Raw genomic sequence first — 17911 nt, forward strand, 5'->3', positions numbered from 1 at the left:
TGAGTAAAACATTATCTGTGTTTAAATTTATGACCCATGAAATTATTCTTGTCGTAGATGAACAGGAAAAGCATACCTTTTCGTTTTCCCCACAGTTATTGTTTTCCCCACGTATTGATAAACAGTGAAAAAGTGTTTTACTTTCTTATATACGCCTATAGACCTTGTTTCTATGCATTATGTTTTAAAGGAAATAAAATATTTAAACTCATACTTGTTCATATTTTCCTACCACAACAGTATCTTAACTTTATATCAAAGTATGAGTTTTGTTATTTTCTTCCCCACCTAGAACCTAGGCACAATTCATCTCTAAACGTTTTATACATACTTCTCAGCGTATGATGGAATAACAAGCTAAAATATTAAAAGCGAGTTCAGATATTATAGCTAGGCCACTAAGTTATTTATGTAACTATTCAAAATTAAAGGGTATATTCCCCGAGAGGTTAAAATATTCAGTGGTTATTCCTATCTTCAAAAAGGGAAAAATAACATCTCCAGAAAATTACAGACCCATATCACTTCTACCAGTCTTCTCCAATGACCTTGCCCCCTAACAAAAGATGTAGGTCATCCCATATTATTTGCAGATGACACAATAAGTACAGCAAATAACTCCAACACTTTCCAATCTTCAACAGAGGAAATTCTCTTCAAAATATGTGACTGGTTCTCAGTCAATAAATTAGTATTAAACTATAAGAAACTAAGACAATTCAATTTAAATTCTGTCCAAATTCAACCTCGCACATTTTAAGCGCAATAATTAACAATTTGTCCCTATTAGAACAACAACAACAACCAAATTTCTTGGCTTAAAAATCGATAAAGTATTAAATTGGAAAAATTATATTAAAGAAAATGCCCCCAAACTAAATTCAGCTTGTTTTGCTATTAGATCTATGCAAAATATAACAAATATCAATACCTTAAAAACAATATACTTTACATACTTCCACTCGGTAATGAGTTTTGAATAATATTCTAGGGAAATTCCACAAATAATAACAGTGTATTCCTACTACAAAAAAGAGTAATTAGAATAATGATAGGTGCCAAATCTAGGGAATCGTGTAGGTCTATTAAAAAAACTACAAATAATGCCCATGGCTTGTCAGTATATCTTTTTATTAATAATCTTCCTCGTATGTAATCGTGAAAACTTTGTAACTAATTCAACAGTTCATAGCATAAATACATGTCAAAAAATGACTTTCATACTCTATCGGCAAGTCTATCGTGCTATCAAAAAGTAGTAGGTTATATGGCAATAACAATTTTTAATAGCCTCCCTATCGATATAAAAAATGAAACTCAAAACATATAATTATTTAGAGCCAAATTAAAGAAGTACCTAATTTCTCACGCCTTCTATTGTGTAGGTGAATTCATGACATTTAACAACACTTCATGAAATTGATAGTAAAACTATGTGTTGTACTAGAAGACTATATTGTAAATCTCTTCTGTATATATTTCATCTAGACTGAGACTATAAAATAAGACATTATAGTAGTATTAAGTTTTTTAAGTTGTTCGATATTCTAGCTGTGAAGCAATGTATGAATACCATGGAATGTTAATAAATATAATACAATACAATATGACAGACAGAATAATATTTACTTTACAGAAGTAAAAAATAAAAGAGTTACGGAATATAGACCTATATAAGCTTTAACTCTCCTTTACCAATTTCTCTTTTTAAACATATTTAGCCCTATAATCGAATTAAATAAAATTCTTCTGTACATCACTGTAAAATAACTACATTCAAGTTTTAATTTTGCAGTGTTCCACTATATGTTTTATTTACAGTAAGAGATGGATCAGAAATTTCCAAAAGAAAAAGGCACCTGAACTTCTCGGAAAAATGTTGTACATGTGACGTCGTAAATGACATGTTGGTGACACTGGAGCTAGCAAGATACATTTCGGTACACTTAAACCACTCTTCCTTCGTGTTGCTGTAAACATAGATGGCAGCGCTCCTAGCGGAAGAGAGATGAGATTATCATTGAACCATTTGTTCACCAATACGGGTTGGAGATGGGGGTAAATGTCACCTGAGGGGGGGAAGGGCTATTTTAATCAAGGCAAAGTGGAGTCCGACCGTTTCCATGGAAATGTACGTACGTTCATAATCCGGCCTTCTAACTCATTTAAATGCGACCCACAACCCAATGAATTCATCCGATGGATAAGGATGAACTGCGTAAGAGGAGTTCTGTCGGAACTCGTACACTACTTTCCTTCAGAATACAACATTGCGTGGCTAATACTCCTTCCAAAAAAAAAAAATCTGTAGCTGCAGAAGTTTTTTTTCCCCATATTCAAATGTTAAACCTAGAGAAATCCCAGGCTATTATTCTAGGACAGAAGAGACTATTATCTTCTTTCGAAGTACGACATGCACTATCAGTTGTCATCAACAATATTTCTTTACCTTATAGCTCTACTGTTAAAAAATTTATGAGACTATTTTGACGAAAACTTAAGTTGAAACAATCAGATTACAAATAAAAAAAAAAAAATGTTCTCAGTTTTCCATTTTCCAACCCATATAAAACATCTCCTCTTCTTTTCTGTGAAAACAAGTCCTTGCCCAGACTCTTATGCAAATTTGAGGAGTAGGCTACAACATGTGCATAATGCGTGCGTCCGTTATATTTGTAATATTCGTAAGTATGATCATGTTTCCCCGTCTTTCCAAACTCTGTCTTGGCTAAGGCTAAGCGATCGACGAGCCCTGCATTCTCTTGTTCTCTTATTTCAAATTCTGCGTACCGCTACCCCAATCTATTTGACTTCTCGTTTCCAAAATTTATCCGCATATCATCAGCTAAGTACAAGATCTCATTATAACAATATACTCATTATACCCTACCACAAGACATCTTTATATTCTTCATCTTATACAGTTTCAGTTGCTAGAAATTGGAACTCGCTTCCGAGTGATATAAGGGGTTGTTGGACAATAACTTCATTTAGGTCAAAATTACATAAATTCTTACTTAACAGATTAATTGCTGATTAATATTTGTTACTTATAATGAAACTAACATCTGTCCATTTTTACTATTATCATTAATTTCGCTAAATAGATTTACAAAACCTCTAATGGCAATTACATTAATATTCTCATTATAGAAATATATTTTAGATTTATATATATATTTTTTTCTCGCTAGTCCTAGTAAGCTTATATTAAATTAATTTTCATCATTTTACTAGCTCTCAAATATTAGATTAATTATAATTGATTGAATTAAATTAGCTCATAAATTAAGTTACTACTTCACCTTATAGGTTTAATTTTCATCATTGTACTAGCTATCTCAAATATTAGATTAATTATAATTAATTGAATTAAATTAGCTCATAAATTAAGTTACTACTTCACCTTATAGGTTTAATTTTCATCATTGTACTAGCTATCTCAAATATTAAATTAATTATAATTTATTGAATTAAATTAGCTCATAAATTAAGTTACTACTTCACCTTATAGGTTTAATTTTCATCCTTGTACTAGCTATCTCAAATATTAAATTAATTATAATTTATTGAATTAAATTAGCTCATAAATTAAGTTACTACTTCACCTTATAGGTTTAATTTTCATCATTTTACTAGCTATCTCAAATATTAAATTAATTATAATTGATTGAATTAAATTAGCTCATAAATTAAGTTACTACTTACCTTATAGGTTTAATTTTCATCATTGTACTAGCTATCTCAAATATTAAATTAATTATAATTAATTGAATTAAATTAGCTCATAAAATAAGTTACTACTTACCTTATAGGTTTAATTTTCATCATTTTACTAGCTATCTCAAATATTAGATTAATTATAATTGATTGAATTAAATTAGCTCATAAATTAAGTTAGTACTTACCTAATAGGTTTAATTTTCATCATTGTACTAGCTATCTCAAATATTAAATTAATTATAATTGATTGAATTAAATTAGCTCATAAATTAAGTTACTACTTACCTTATAGGTTTAATTTTCATCATTGTACTAGCTATCTCAAATATTAAATTAATTATAATTGATTGAATTAAATTAGCATCGCATTAGTTATCGAATTTTTTTCCTTTAGAGTTTTAAATGCTTTAAACTTCGGTTTTTATAATGTGAAATATGCATCATTATTGTTTACGATCTCTAGAATATGCAATTCAAATGAGAGTGTCGAAATATTTCTTAATCTTGTCGCTTTAGTTTGAAATAATCGTGTTTTATTGCTTGTGTTCTCTGAACATTTAATTAAATTTAGGTTATAGAGTTTATTTTAAATTTTTCCAAAATTTTGTTTAACGTGAAATGAGGATTGTTTAAACACAAACATTAAACGGTATACCATCTGTATTTTTTCTTACGAGTTTAAAAACAGTATACGGTATATGGCAATGACCTTCAAAAAGCCAGGTGAAGGGGTTGATCAAAGCAACACAACTGAATGTGTACTCCCTACTAGTTGCAGCGTTGCATGATATCATAATTAATGTATTTCAAAATGCACCTTTTTCTGGAAATACTATGCAAAATACAGCAAAATTGTATCTGACTTTTTGTTGCTCTTCACTGAAAGAATCACCCACCAGAAATTAATGACATTGCTTATGGTTCACCCTGTATAAAAGCATCGTAAGACCCATATTAACATATGAAATGGAAACAAAATCGGATATCTCGAAGGCAAAGCAGCTAATGGAAATAATCGTCATGAGAACTTGAAGCAAATAGTGGGAGTAACGAAGCTTGACCACTTCTAAAGTCAGAACATCAGCTAACAATGTGAAATAAAGGAGAGGGGGAAATAGATCTCAAGAAGAGAGGAGGAATGGAACGAGCATGAAATAATACTACAAATAATGGCCCTTGAGAATTGTGAGAGAGTAAGAGATAAGTATCCGATCGGAAACAGGAGTCTTGAAAGATCTCAATACAGACTATTCACGTAACAAAATAACAGAAGAGGAAAAAGACCTCATCCGGAATCGAATTCCGGGCCTTCGAATTTGTAGTGGAGCGCCTTATCCTTAATATTCCTAAAAGCGACTTTCTCGATCCACAGTATTACTTATTGAATAAATAAAAACACACAAACACAAAGGCATATACACGCAAGCAATTTTTAGTTATCTATCATTGGGCAAACTCTTCGTATAACAACATATTATACTGTTTCATTTTTGTTTTGGTTTTCCGATAAGCTCACAATAATATTGTGACAGCGACGTGAGATTCGAACTCACGACCAGCGTCCCGCGAGAGAGCATATCGCGCGGGCTTCACGGGGAAAGGGGAAAGGGGCCTACACGCGAGGGGAGGCTGCGCGCGCAGCTGCTACTTAACGCAGTGAATGTGGAACGACCTTCCCGACTATTCCAGAAATCCGTCGAAGTGGAAGACTCGCGAATTTTCGAGGCTACGTCGCTGTGGTTATAAATTACGGTCGCGAAGGAACGACAGCAGTTTCAGAGTTTTCAGTTATTCAGTCAGTGAGTAAGCCAGAGCAAGCAAGCCAGACTTGTGTGCCGGAGTTTGACTCGAGTGTGCGTCCGCATCTGCGTCAGCATCCGAAGGCCTGAGTTCGAGTGCAGTGGATCGCAGTTGGAGGGACCTGACTTCGAGTGCAGTGGACCGCAGTTGGAGGGACCCGAGTTCGAATACAGTGAACTGTCTCTGAAGGTCTGTGGTTCGAGATACTGTGAACTCGAGTGACTGAGATAGAAGAACTGTGAACTGAGAACTGATAGTTCTGATTTGTAAATAGTGCTTTGTAAATATTAGTTAAGATTAACAGTTCATTGTTGTGCGTAATAGTCCAAGTAAATTGTCATTGTCGTCGGTGGAGTGCTATAACGAATACTGTGTTGAGTGAAGATCCAATTGTTGACGAGAGCGTTTAAGGTGAATTGTAGGAAGGAATTATTGTTGTGACGAATAAATTACATTGTTGTTACTAAACATACTCACAATATATAAGTTTTAATTAAATCATCTATGCTTATCTATGTTACAATTGTGAATTTTTACATTTATTGATTTGTCACATTAACGTTTTCGGTACGTAGGTGTACCATCTTCAGATGTGTATATGATACTAATTAGAAACCTTGTCAATTGGCGTGTGTATCGTTAACTTCAGTGATTTGTGTATGTGCTTGATGCACTTATCCATGATATATTATAGTTATTACTTTATGATTGCCTTGCGACACTTGATATGCTAATAAATAATTAATAAAAACTAAACTTAAAAACTGAGTTTGTTTGAATCAATGTTTAAAACCAATATTTAAAAAAACACAATTATTTAAAACAAGTATTTAAAAAGACACATTGGTAGTTGCTATCCCTTCGTAGTCTTACTTTCAATTTATAAAACGAGTGCCCAATTTATAATACGATTTTTTGTGTCATACGTATTATGTTATTTATTTTATTAAGCTAAGCCATTCGTAAGTGTGCTTTCATTACGAAACTCGTTCATGTTATAATGATATACATATTCCACAATTAGTAAACATTTTACTTTAATTTTTAATTTTATCGCGATTTATAAAGTTGGTAAGTATACTGCATAAGCATTATTTAGTAATTACTGTTTCAACACAACATTCTGAAAATACATAAATACAAAGTATTTGTGTAATGCTAAATATTTGATTTATATTAGGTTTACATTACACTTTATTACATTTGTGAAATGAATTAACTTGCAAAATATTATAATGATAATATTGAGTAGGCCCTATTTGTAATTACTAAAAATCACGTTATTATTTTATTTATTTTCTAAGTTTTCCTGTAGTGAAAAAGTATCAATGGAGTTATTTGGGACAGGACCATACACCAAGCAAGTTCTGAGGGGCGTAGGAGTCGGGGAAGAGAAGTAGGGGTTCGCCAGACCCGCCGATTTCTTCTGCCCCTAGTATAGTTGTTTGTACAGCTATGCCTGCAACAAGTTAAAAGGGTCCCTAACAGTCTCCGTGGTGGTAATTATTTTGTTTTTCTACGCTACGTCCTATCAGAACTTTTAGAAAATATCCCATTGAACATCAGAGAACGAATATGGTTTATCATGACTGGGCCCCTCCACACTTTGATCGTCGTGTCAGGAACCATCTAAATGCTACATTCCCCGATCGTTGGATTGGCAGGGGTGGGCCGTTACCGTGGCCACCTCGATCACCGGACCTAACCCACTGGATTTCATTTTGTGAGGAGACATGAAACGTCTTGTGTATGAGACACGGCAGAAGACTTAGTTGCTCGCGTTGTTGAAGCTGCACATGTTATTACAGACAATGCTGGCCTTTTTGAGCGTTGCAGACACTCCATAGTACGAAGGTACCAGTTGTGCAATGCCTGCAATGGACGGCAGTTTGAACACCGCCTCTAAAACGACAATTGGTCTCGTTCCTTATGGATTACACTAACACTTACGTACACAACAAACGCTGCATCTGCCAAAGTTTTGTCACTTACAAAAGGTGTTTGTATTTACCTCCGTCATCATTCCCGAAACGTTGTAAACATTATTTTTAACACTCTGTATACTTACTTATAGCTTTTAAGGAACTCGCAGGTTCATTGCCGCCCTCACATAAGCCAGCCATCGGTCCCTATCCTGTGCAAGATTAATCCAGTCTCTAGCACCATATCCCACCTCCCTCAAATCTATTTTAATATTATCCTCTCATCTACGTCTCGGCCTCCCCAAAGGTCTTTTTCCCTCCCGCCTCCCAACTAACACTCTATATGCATTTCTGGTCTTAGACCCGTAACACACTTGCAGAGTTTTCACCAGCGAGAAATGTGTTTCGAGAAAATTAAAAAATTGATAACATGGATTCAAATGGACGTCCACACACTGGAAGAGATTCTCGTTCGAGGCAAAAACCTCGCGCGAGTTTCTCGCTGGAATCGGTAGCTCAGCGAATTTTCTTGACACATTTACCAAAGATGTTTGACATTTATACTCTTTATGACGATTGAATGTAGAAAAAGATATCACAGGTGGCGATGGATTGTGTTGTTTTTATTTGAAAATGAGGAAAGATGGCTGATAATTGCAGGCACAAATTTATCGAACTTGTACCATGTCACCCGTAGGCCTATTTATGTGATACACGGGATGAGAACTATAAAAACACGAAACTTAAAAAGAAATCTGGAGATAAATATCAGATTATCTGAAAATAAATAGGGCTATATTTGATTTTGATGAGATTTAATAGTACTAATTAAACATTTGAAATAATATATCTACATATCTTAACAGTTTACATAATTTTAATTAGAACATAGCAAAGAATCCTCTATCATATCGTGAATTGCAAAAAACTGTGGTCCATTCAACCTGAAATAACGCCTAAACGTATCATCATTCAAATCGAAACCAATGTCCAAAACTCGCCATTATTTTCGTAAGATACAATGTGATTTTGAAATATTTCTGGCTTTAATTTTAGGCTTACTTTTTCTTTTCATTAACAAAATATGTTCATGTAACTCCATTTCCTCATCACCTGAATACTCAGATTCAACATAGCGTTCGTACGTAATTTGTAAAGTACGACAATATACTTACAGGTTATATATTTAAGTACGACAATATACGTAAATACATAACCTATAATATTTCCCCCAACGAGTGATTACTATAATCAGAAAAATGCTTTCTTCATGAAGGCAGTGCATAGATGATCATAGCGAGGTGTGATCTGTGATAGCGAGAACTCGCCAAGTGTGTGGAGGAAGGCTCTTCGCCTCTTTCTCGCAACACATTTCTCGCTAGCGAAAACTGTTCAAGTGTGTTACGGGCCTTAAGTCACAATAAAAAATAATAATAATTAATGAATAAAAATCTGTTTGATATATGAAGTTCAAATGTGATATGAAATGACATGCCCTCAGTTTGAGTATATACGTAATATAACAATTTAAAAAAGATTGCTTCAAAAACACACAAGCTGAAAATGTCAACCCCAATTCCCCAGTTATTAACATCACTGTTACATTATCCAATACAACGAAGACTTGAATAATACAAGCCCTTGCTCGGAATGAGTTCTGTCTCAAGTTTCACAGGGAACAGTACTTTATACAACAGAACACAACGCAAGACTGACATAAAAAATATGATTGCTACAATACCTGTTACTGCGGTGCATGCTGGGTCATCATTTCACGCTCGCAGTTGTCACACGGGTCCCCAGCGACTGTCTCCGCATTACCTACTCGATGCTGCAGCAGCTGTATGAGAAGTTCAGCGTGCAGAATCATAAGAGAAACTTCAAATAACGATGAAATCCGTATACGACGCGCGAAGTTAACTTTTCTGAAGTGTGATGGATTGACAATCATAAAACAGAAAAGAGGATTTTTTGCAGTGAACATGGGAGTAGTAAACCTGTCTGTTTTCAGTGAACTCGGGACTGAGAACAAAACTAATACAGCACAGCTGCAACAATATTGGAGATATGAGTTCATACGCTCTTTTTAATTTAATTGAGATCGGTAGCAATGTATTTGTATTATGTAATTCTAATTTCTGTCTGACGCTTTTTCAAGGAGATGCACTATTACCTTTACTTTTTAACTTCGCTCTAGAATATGCCATTAGGAAAGTTCAGGATAACAGAGAGGGTTTGGAATTGAACGGGTTACATCAGCTTCTTGTCTATGCGGATGACGTGAATATGTTAGGAGAAAATCCACAAACGATTAGGAAAAACACGGAAATTCTACTTTAAGCAAGTAAAGCGATAGATTTGGAAGTAAATCCCCGAAAAGACAAAGTATATGATTATGTCTCGTGACGAGAATATTGTACGAAATGGAACTATAAAAATGTAAATTCTTCGAATAGGTGGAAAAATTCAAATATCTTGGATCAACAGTAACAAATGAAGAGTCCACTGCAAGAATGACGGATGTCATTTGGAATACATTTTGCAAGAAAAGCAACTGAAAATTTGAAATGCTTAGCGCTCAAAGCTTAACTGTGATTTTCCGATCATTACTGGACAATGACTATCAGTGTTAATGCTATATAACTCTCTATGCACATTCTATATGTCTTAAGCTATGCATTGACAGTCTCGGTTCATTTTCGACAAGAAAGTGACATCCATCATTCTTGCAGTGGATTCTTCAAATATAAATGACACTATGGAAGAAATTAAACGCACAATAAATATGGGAAATGCCTGTTACTCGGTCGAGAAGCTTTTGTCATCTAGTCTGCTGTCAAAAAATGTGAAAGTTAGAATTTATAAAACAGTTATATTACCGATTCTATATATGGTTGTGAAACTTGCGCTCTCACTTTGAGAGAGGAACAAAGATTAAGGGTGTTTGAGAATAAGGTTCTTAGGAAAATATCTGAGCTAAGAGGGATGAAGTTACAGGAGAATGGAGAAAGTTACACAACACAGAACTGCACGCATTGTATTCTTCACCTGACATAATTAGGAACATTAAATTCAGACGTTTGAGATGGGCAGGACATATAGCACGTATGGGCGAATCCAGAACTGCATATAGAATGTTAGTTACGAGGCCGAAACGTAGATGGGAGAATAATATTAAAATGGATTAGAGGGAGGTGGGATATGATGATAGAGACTGGATTAATCTTGCACAGGATAGGGACCGATGGCGGGCATGCGTGAGGGCGACAATGAACCTGCGGGTTCCTTAAAAGCCATTTGTAAGTAGGCCTAAGTAAGTAATTCTAATTGACAAAAGAAAAAAAGGATATTTTATTATTGAAACCAGAAAATGCAATTTCTCTTCAAAACGTTTAGGATTCTGAACTAGTGCTGGATGAAAATCATCCTGAAAGTGAAATCAGTGATTATGAATAAGAATATTTGACACTATAGGAGAGGAGTTTTCATCTGTAGCACAGTTTGAGAATTGATTTTCTCAATACATTTTCTGTTTTTCTTATTATAAATTTAAAACAAATGTTATTTTGTTTGTACAGTGTACTGCCATAAAAACCGTAAGGGCTTATCAGCTAAAATTCTTATTTTGTATTATTTTGATAAGCTGTAGTCTTAATGCACTATTATTTATTATTACTCATTCAATAAAATTCGTGAATGTTAGTGAAATAACACTTTTATATTAATTTCATGTTGAAGGTATACCGATAAGCTATCACAATTTGACTATAATCATGTGTGTGTATTCCGCCTTTGCTTATCATACAATTAAATGGATAAATTAATTAGTCATATTTTTCATTAACGTTTTCGGTACGTAAATTGTACCATCTTCAGATGTATGTATATGATGCTAATTGTTGACCAAGCCTATGGGTACATGTATCGTGGACTTAAATGATCAGTGTTTTTGTGCATACTGTGCTATGTCGGTGAAGTGTTGCCATGATTACATGAATGATTACCTTAACTATTATATACTATTTGCTGGTACAACACATTATCAAAATTAAATTAGAATTTTCAGTCAATATTTAAAACACTATTTAAAAACACTGTTTAAAACTGTTTAAAAAGCACATAGTTTGTACATCACTTTAAATATATGAAGTATGTGATCACTTATTGTGTGGTGTTTGCCGGTGTGAAGTTAAATGAGACAGTTGTGGTGATCTTGTTATTTAGCGTTGAGCTGGACGCAGTATAGTTAACATGGCTATGTTTGCTAAAAGTGATGTTGAGACACTTCTATAATAGTTGATGGCATTACTGTGATTTGTACCCATAGATGTAATGTTATAACAGAATGAAGGTTGTCAAGTCCATGGATTTAGTATCGCCTGGCGTGTAGTTTTAACGTGTATTGGTCTGCTCGTGCTTGATGCTAGGCTGATACTAAAGCGGTGGGCTTGCTCACAGTATTTTTTTAAATTATGTTATCTGTTACCGGAAGTAGAGGGGGGATCGGTGAAATCTGTGTGTGTGATTGTTTGGGCGGGAATAGTTTGAATAAATTGAAGAGTGGATTATCTATGTTAGCTATTTGTTCATTTAGTAGGGGTTTTCCTGAGTTGTGTTCTTTTATAATATGAAATTGTTCCGCCGTTTCTATTTTGGGGTCGTTTGTGATTTTTAGTATTTTCAGAGTGTCATTAATATTTGCGAGTTCGTGGTTTTCATCTATGAGGTGTTGTGCGAATTTAGATCTGTTTCTATTATAAACGAAGTCAGAGGTGTGTTCCCGAAATCTTATTTTGAAGTTGCGCCGGGTCTGTCCTATATATGTTTTGGTGCAATTTTTGCAGTTTAACTGGTATATGCCACTGCATAGTATCAGCCTAGCATCAAGCACGAGCAGACCAATACACGTTAAAACTACACGCCAGGCGATACTAAATCCATGGACTTGACAACCTTCATTCTGTTATAACATTACATCTATGGGTACAAATCACAGTAATGCCATCAACTATTATAGAAGTGTCTCAACATCACTTTTAGCAAACATAGCCATGTTAACGATACTGCGTCCAGCTCAACGCTAAATAACAAGATCACCACAACTGCCTCATTTAACTTCACACCGGCAAACACCACACAATAAGTGATCACATACTTCATATATTTAAAGTGATGTGCAAACTATGTGCTTTTTAAACAGTTTTAAACAGTGTTTTTAAATAGTGTTTTAAATATTGACTGAAAATTCTAATTTAATTTTGATAATGTGTTGTACCAGCAAATAGTATATAAGAGTTAAGGTAATCATTCATGTAATCATGGCAACACTTCACCGACATAGCACAGTATGCACAAAAACACTGATCATTTAAGTCCACGATACATGTACCCATAGGCTTGGTTAACAATTAGCATCATATACATACATCTGAAGATAGTACAATTTACGTACCGAAAACGTTAATGAAAAATATTACTAATTAATTTATTCATTTAATTGTATGATAAGCAAAGGCGGAATACACACATAATTATAGTCAAACTTTTATATTAGTTTTAATGCCTAGATACTCTAATTTAAAGGGTGTCGACTTTCTATGCAATAACAACTTAAGTTTCCCAAATATGCCTCTTCGAAGGTGCAGATCGCTATTTCGAAAATCTACTGTAAATGACTGTGTGCTCTTCCATATTTTTGAGATGTGTAATTATTAAGGGATAAAAATGAATGAAATTTTAAGTTTTATTATTGTTATACAAACTTAGTTTCAAATTAATTATTTTTAAATGCGGTAGACATCCAAATATGCGGAAATTCAAGGTGAATTACTGCGATATATCATAATATTTATCTTTAAAATTATGGGTAACTCGTAATAATGACCTTCAATGACAATAGAGCGTCGAACCCCTAAACCAGCGACCCCTGTTCAAATCGTAACGAGTCCCAAAGAATTTCCGATAAACAAAGACAGTGTCGCATGTTTTATCATGATGTATCCCGTTTTCCACAGTATCTCTGTTTGCTATCGTAAATAAAATGGGATAGCTGGGCAAAGTCGTATTGCTACAGTGATGTGCTTACAGGTCAGGAGTAACAAATCCCTCAGCCATTAGAGCTCAAGCAATGGACGTAGAGGATAAGACAACGCTCGTACTCGGTTCCCTGCTCTAGATGAATTTATTGCTAGCGTATTCTTGTAAAAATGCACAGTCTATCGATTCCATTTCCTGCAGAAATATAGAGGGAAATGTCTATTTTCCGACATGAAGACGTAATGGCCTTATACCAGTGGTTCCTAAAGTGTGGGTCGCGACCTCGTAGGGCACGCATGTCAATTGACGCCCACAGAAGCAAGCGCGCGCTTTAGAGCCCAGGAGAGCCTGAGCGCTTTACAGCGGAAAGGAAAGAGACAGACGAAAGAGGTGGTATATGCCGCTTGGTCGAGCTATATTCAGGGATGCTGATTCAATGGATGAAGGGAAGAGAACTTATTAAAACTGTATCCATATTAATTTTTAAAATTTCCTGAGAAGTATAAGTGCATTATAAGAATATGAGTTTTAATTTTAATGCTCATTTTTCACATGTTTGATTTTTTTATTCAAAAGAAATATTTTATCAACTTTTTTTATAGAAAAGTGAATTTTTCAGATATAGGCCTATTTATTTAGTAGAATTACAGAATGTTTTCGTAAATCTAATATATCGTAAATACGTATTACTGAAGCAAAAGATACGTGCCCATGTGCTGTAAAAATGTTAGCTCTATAGCTTCAGCACTTTTCGAGAAAATAATTTAATATTCTGACGATAGGAAGTTTCTCACAAATATCACCTTAAAAGCATAATGCGATAAGAGTTTTGTTATGTAATATTAGTTACACTTAAAACAGATATATTACCTAGGTAACTTTGCTTTGTACTGTAATATTGTTTTGATTAGTTTATTGATTACTTTTGTAAGGCTAAAGATACCATCAATATCAATTCCAACTTATAATGTCATACTCAATCTCTTTCTTTGGAATATTACTTTTTTTATGAATGATGTGTTTCATCCACTTAATACAGTATAATTATACTACTATGGAATTTAAGTGAATATTCCTTCTTAACTCTCTATTATGTTATTAAGATTTAAAACACAAGTGCAATATTAAGAAATCAGTGTTAGTACTTTTTTTTACAGACAATATAGATAATATCAAACAGAAAGAAGCCATATAAAAATAACGACATAAAATTTCACGTTCCGTTTGAAGTTTGTGCACCACTGTTTTCTTAATCCAACAGGTTGCTTATTCATATACACAAACCTTCCTCTTTCCATACTTAGCGCTTGCTGCCCGCGCACGACGTCAAGGTCAGAAAAATGCGCTTGCTTTGACATCACTGCCCTAGGGGGTCGTGTAGAGAGCTGAGGGGGTCGCGAGAAGGGTTAGAAAATAAAATCAAATACACTTTATTAACATACATTTCTTTTCAGTTTAGAAATACACAGGTTGTAATTTTAATAATGGAAATTATTTATTTATTACGAATATACAAGTGATACATCTGTGAAACTTCTACAGTCCTTCAATGTAGTAACCAGCATTGCCTACAACTCGTTGCCAGCGATGTGGAAGTCGTAGTATCCCTGTAGCAGCTCCTGTTCTGTTGATGTTTCTGATGGACAGCCCTACTGCCTGCAGAATATCGGGAACAGTCCGGAATCGAACGTCAGGAAGTGGTTCTTTCATATCTGGGATTAAGTCATAATCACAGGGGCTTAAGTCCGGTGAATGTGGTGGATGGAAAAACACTTCCCACCCCCAGCGACGGTGCAAATCAGCTACAGGGTGTGCAGTGTGCGCCCTTGCGTTATCCTGCAAAATGATGGCAGGGTTCTGCAAAACGTGTGGGCGCTTTCTTCGCAACGCTGGTCTCAGATTATGCTCCAAAAATGACGGAAATACTGTGCATTAACATTCTGTCTTTGCGCTGTTCCTGCTTTGTAAACATGGCGAAACAACCGCTTAGAGCTATAACTAACAGAAGACTAACTTCAAGTTTCCACAGCGCATGCGCTGTGAGTCGGACGGAAGAATCCTTTTAGGGGGGAGGAGGGCAGACATAGACTAACATGTGGTAGAAGTGACAACAATTAACTCTGTCTCGTTTCGCTTTTACAACAGTGTTGCCACTATTAAAGTTACACCCCACGTAAAACATAAACAACATTGCGCATAAATAAAAAATGTTTCAATATTTGAAGTGTATAGTTCCAAAACCCGACATTTGCTTTCTAAGTAGTTTAGAGAAAAAGGTAAAAAATTGTTTATAGTATTTCCAGTGTTCAGATATGTATGAAATTTTTATAGTTGCATTTAATAATAAATCTAAGGAGAAAATTACATGTTTAAACTAAAAATATGTATTATTGTAAGAGTTATTAGATTATTAAATTTGGACATGTCGTGGTTTGTAACTAGCTATTGCAAATGTCGGATTTTGGAACTAACAATAAAACATATCTCGGGTTTTGGAAATAACAATAAAATATATGTCGGGTTTTGAAACCAACAATAAAATTTATGTCGGATTTTGAAAATTGTAATAGCATTATTTTTCATAAATAATCAACATTTTATACTAAACAGCTATTAATTTTATTTACTCCACGGAATATAATAAATAATACTCATTTATTTAAGTATATCATCAGAATGTTGTACTTAATCTTCTTTAAGTGTAAATTTTAAATGCTCAAATCGTTTTCTCATTGTCGTTCACAGATAGTCGTTTTCTTCATCCTCATCCTCCTCAGGAATACGGCTTGTGGTATTGTTGTAATCTTCCAAGGTTTCCATGTGTCTTCAGTTATCTTAAACATTTTTTGAAGTAATTTGTTAACATTATCTAGTTTTTCCTTTTCGATTATACATGTGTTTATGAGTAAATGTGATATTTTCTCCATTGCAGAGCACATTTTCCCCCTTTTCAAAATTCCTTTGTACAAATTTACAATACTTCTATAATTTTGTTCACCACTTATTACGACTTCATTTTTTATTTATCTTGATTCTTTTACTGAATTTTAGTTTGAAATATCAGCCATTTGGTGTTTTGAAACCAGTCTGTATATTTTCTTTTTCCAGTCTTGAACTAGACAAGTCCGTACCTAGCAGTGCCAGACTTTGGAATAAACTTCATATGTCGAGTTTCGGAACAATACCTAAACAAAAAAGTCGACTTTTGGAAAGAACTCAATATTTTAAACCTTGATTTACGTTAGAAATATCGAGTTTTGAAGGATGAATATATGTTTTTCCAATGCATTTCAACCCAAAGATATAAGAAATGATCCTAACTCATTTTTCATAAAAATGGCAGATGTCGACTTTTGGAACTATACACCTCAATTATAAAATAAACAAAGGAGTGTTGCAAGAAATTTGCCTGTTTTCGGAAATTAGATTCTTAAATCTGGATTCTGCTTTCGATACACACAGAATGATATTATGAAGTTTAAAAAAGATTTTTCGCTTTTGTTTTGATGATAATCCTAGACGAGAAACTTACTTAGCATAAATAGGCCTACAAGGTTACAAATATAAAAAATGTAGGAGCAGCTTTTGCAAATTCGAGATATTTTTGCATTTTTATCGAAATCTGGTTTACGCCGTGTGAAGAAATCTAGTTTCAACATTTCGTCAGTATGTAGTACAGATTTCAACGAGTTTCTTCCTATAGGGTGAAAGTGAAATAATCCTGCAGACTGAAATAGACGATAGGATACACTTAAATGACTAGAAAATCTATGAATACTATTATAGTCACAATCATGCCATAGTATGAAAGAAAAATTTCACAACCTCGAGCGGGATTCGAACCTGCGACTTCCTGTACTCCGGTCAGGCGCTCTACCAACTGAGCTATCGAGTTCGTCTCACGCCAAAGGCTTGGAATTATCCTTTCATACTGGCGACTCTGTTATAGAGTACTGTCCATAGCGTCTGATCTAGTCAGCACTGCTTATGGGGGGGGGGGAGAAACATTACACATGTCATCTTCGTCTTACGATGTTTGGTGACGTATATACGTCCCCAAAAATAGAGTTAATTATCAGGTAAAATCTGTCGGTTTCATCGCTGTATTCTTTGAACAGATGAAGCGACATTCAAGAGAAATGGCAATGTCAATATCCATAATGGTTACTACTGGTCTCAAGTCAATCCTCACTGGCTGAGAGAAGTGGACAACCGGCATAGGTAGAATGTCAATGTCTAGTGTGGCATCTTCGGGCACCGAATGATTGGACCTCATTTCTTTGAAGGTGCTCTGAATAGTGATTTGTATGCTGACTTCCTGAAGAACATCCTCAACCAACTTTTGGAGGATGTACCACTGGCAACACGAGCAGTAATGTGGCTTCAGCAGGATGGTTGCCCAACCCATTTCTCTTTGATTGCACGTGATA

The sequence above is a fragment of the Periplaneta americana genome, chromosome 13, assembly GCF_040183065.1.
Source record: "Periplaneta americana isolate PAMFEO1 chromosome 13, P.americana_PAMFEO1_priV1, whole genome shotgun sequence".
Taxonomy (NCBI): domain Eukaryota; kingdom Metazoa; phylum Arthropoda; class Insecta; order Blattodea; family Blattidae; genus Periplaneta; species Periplaneta americana.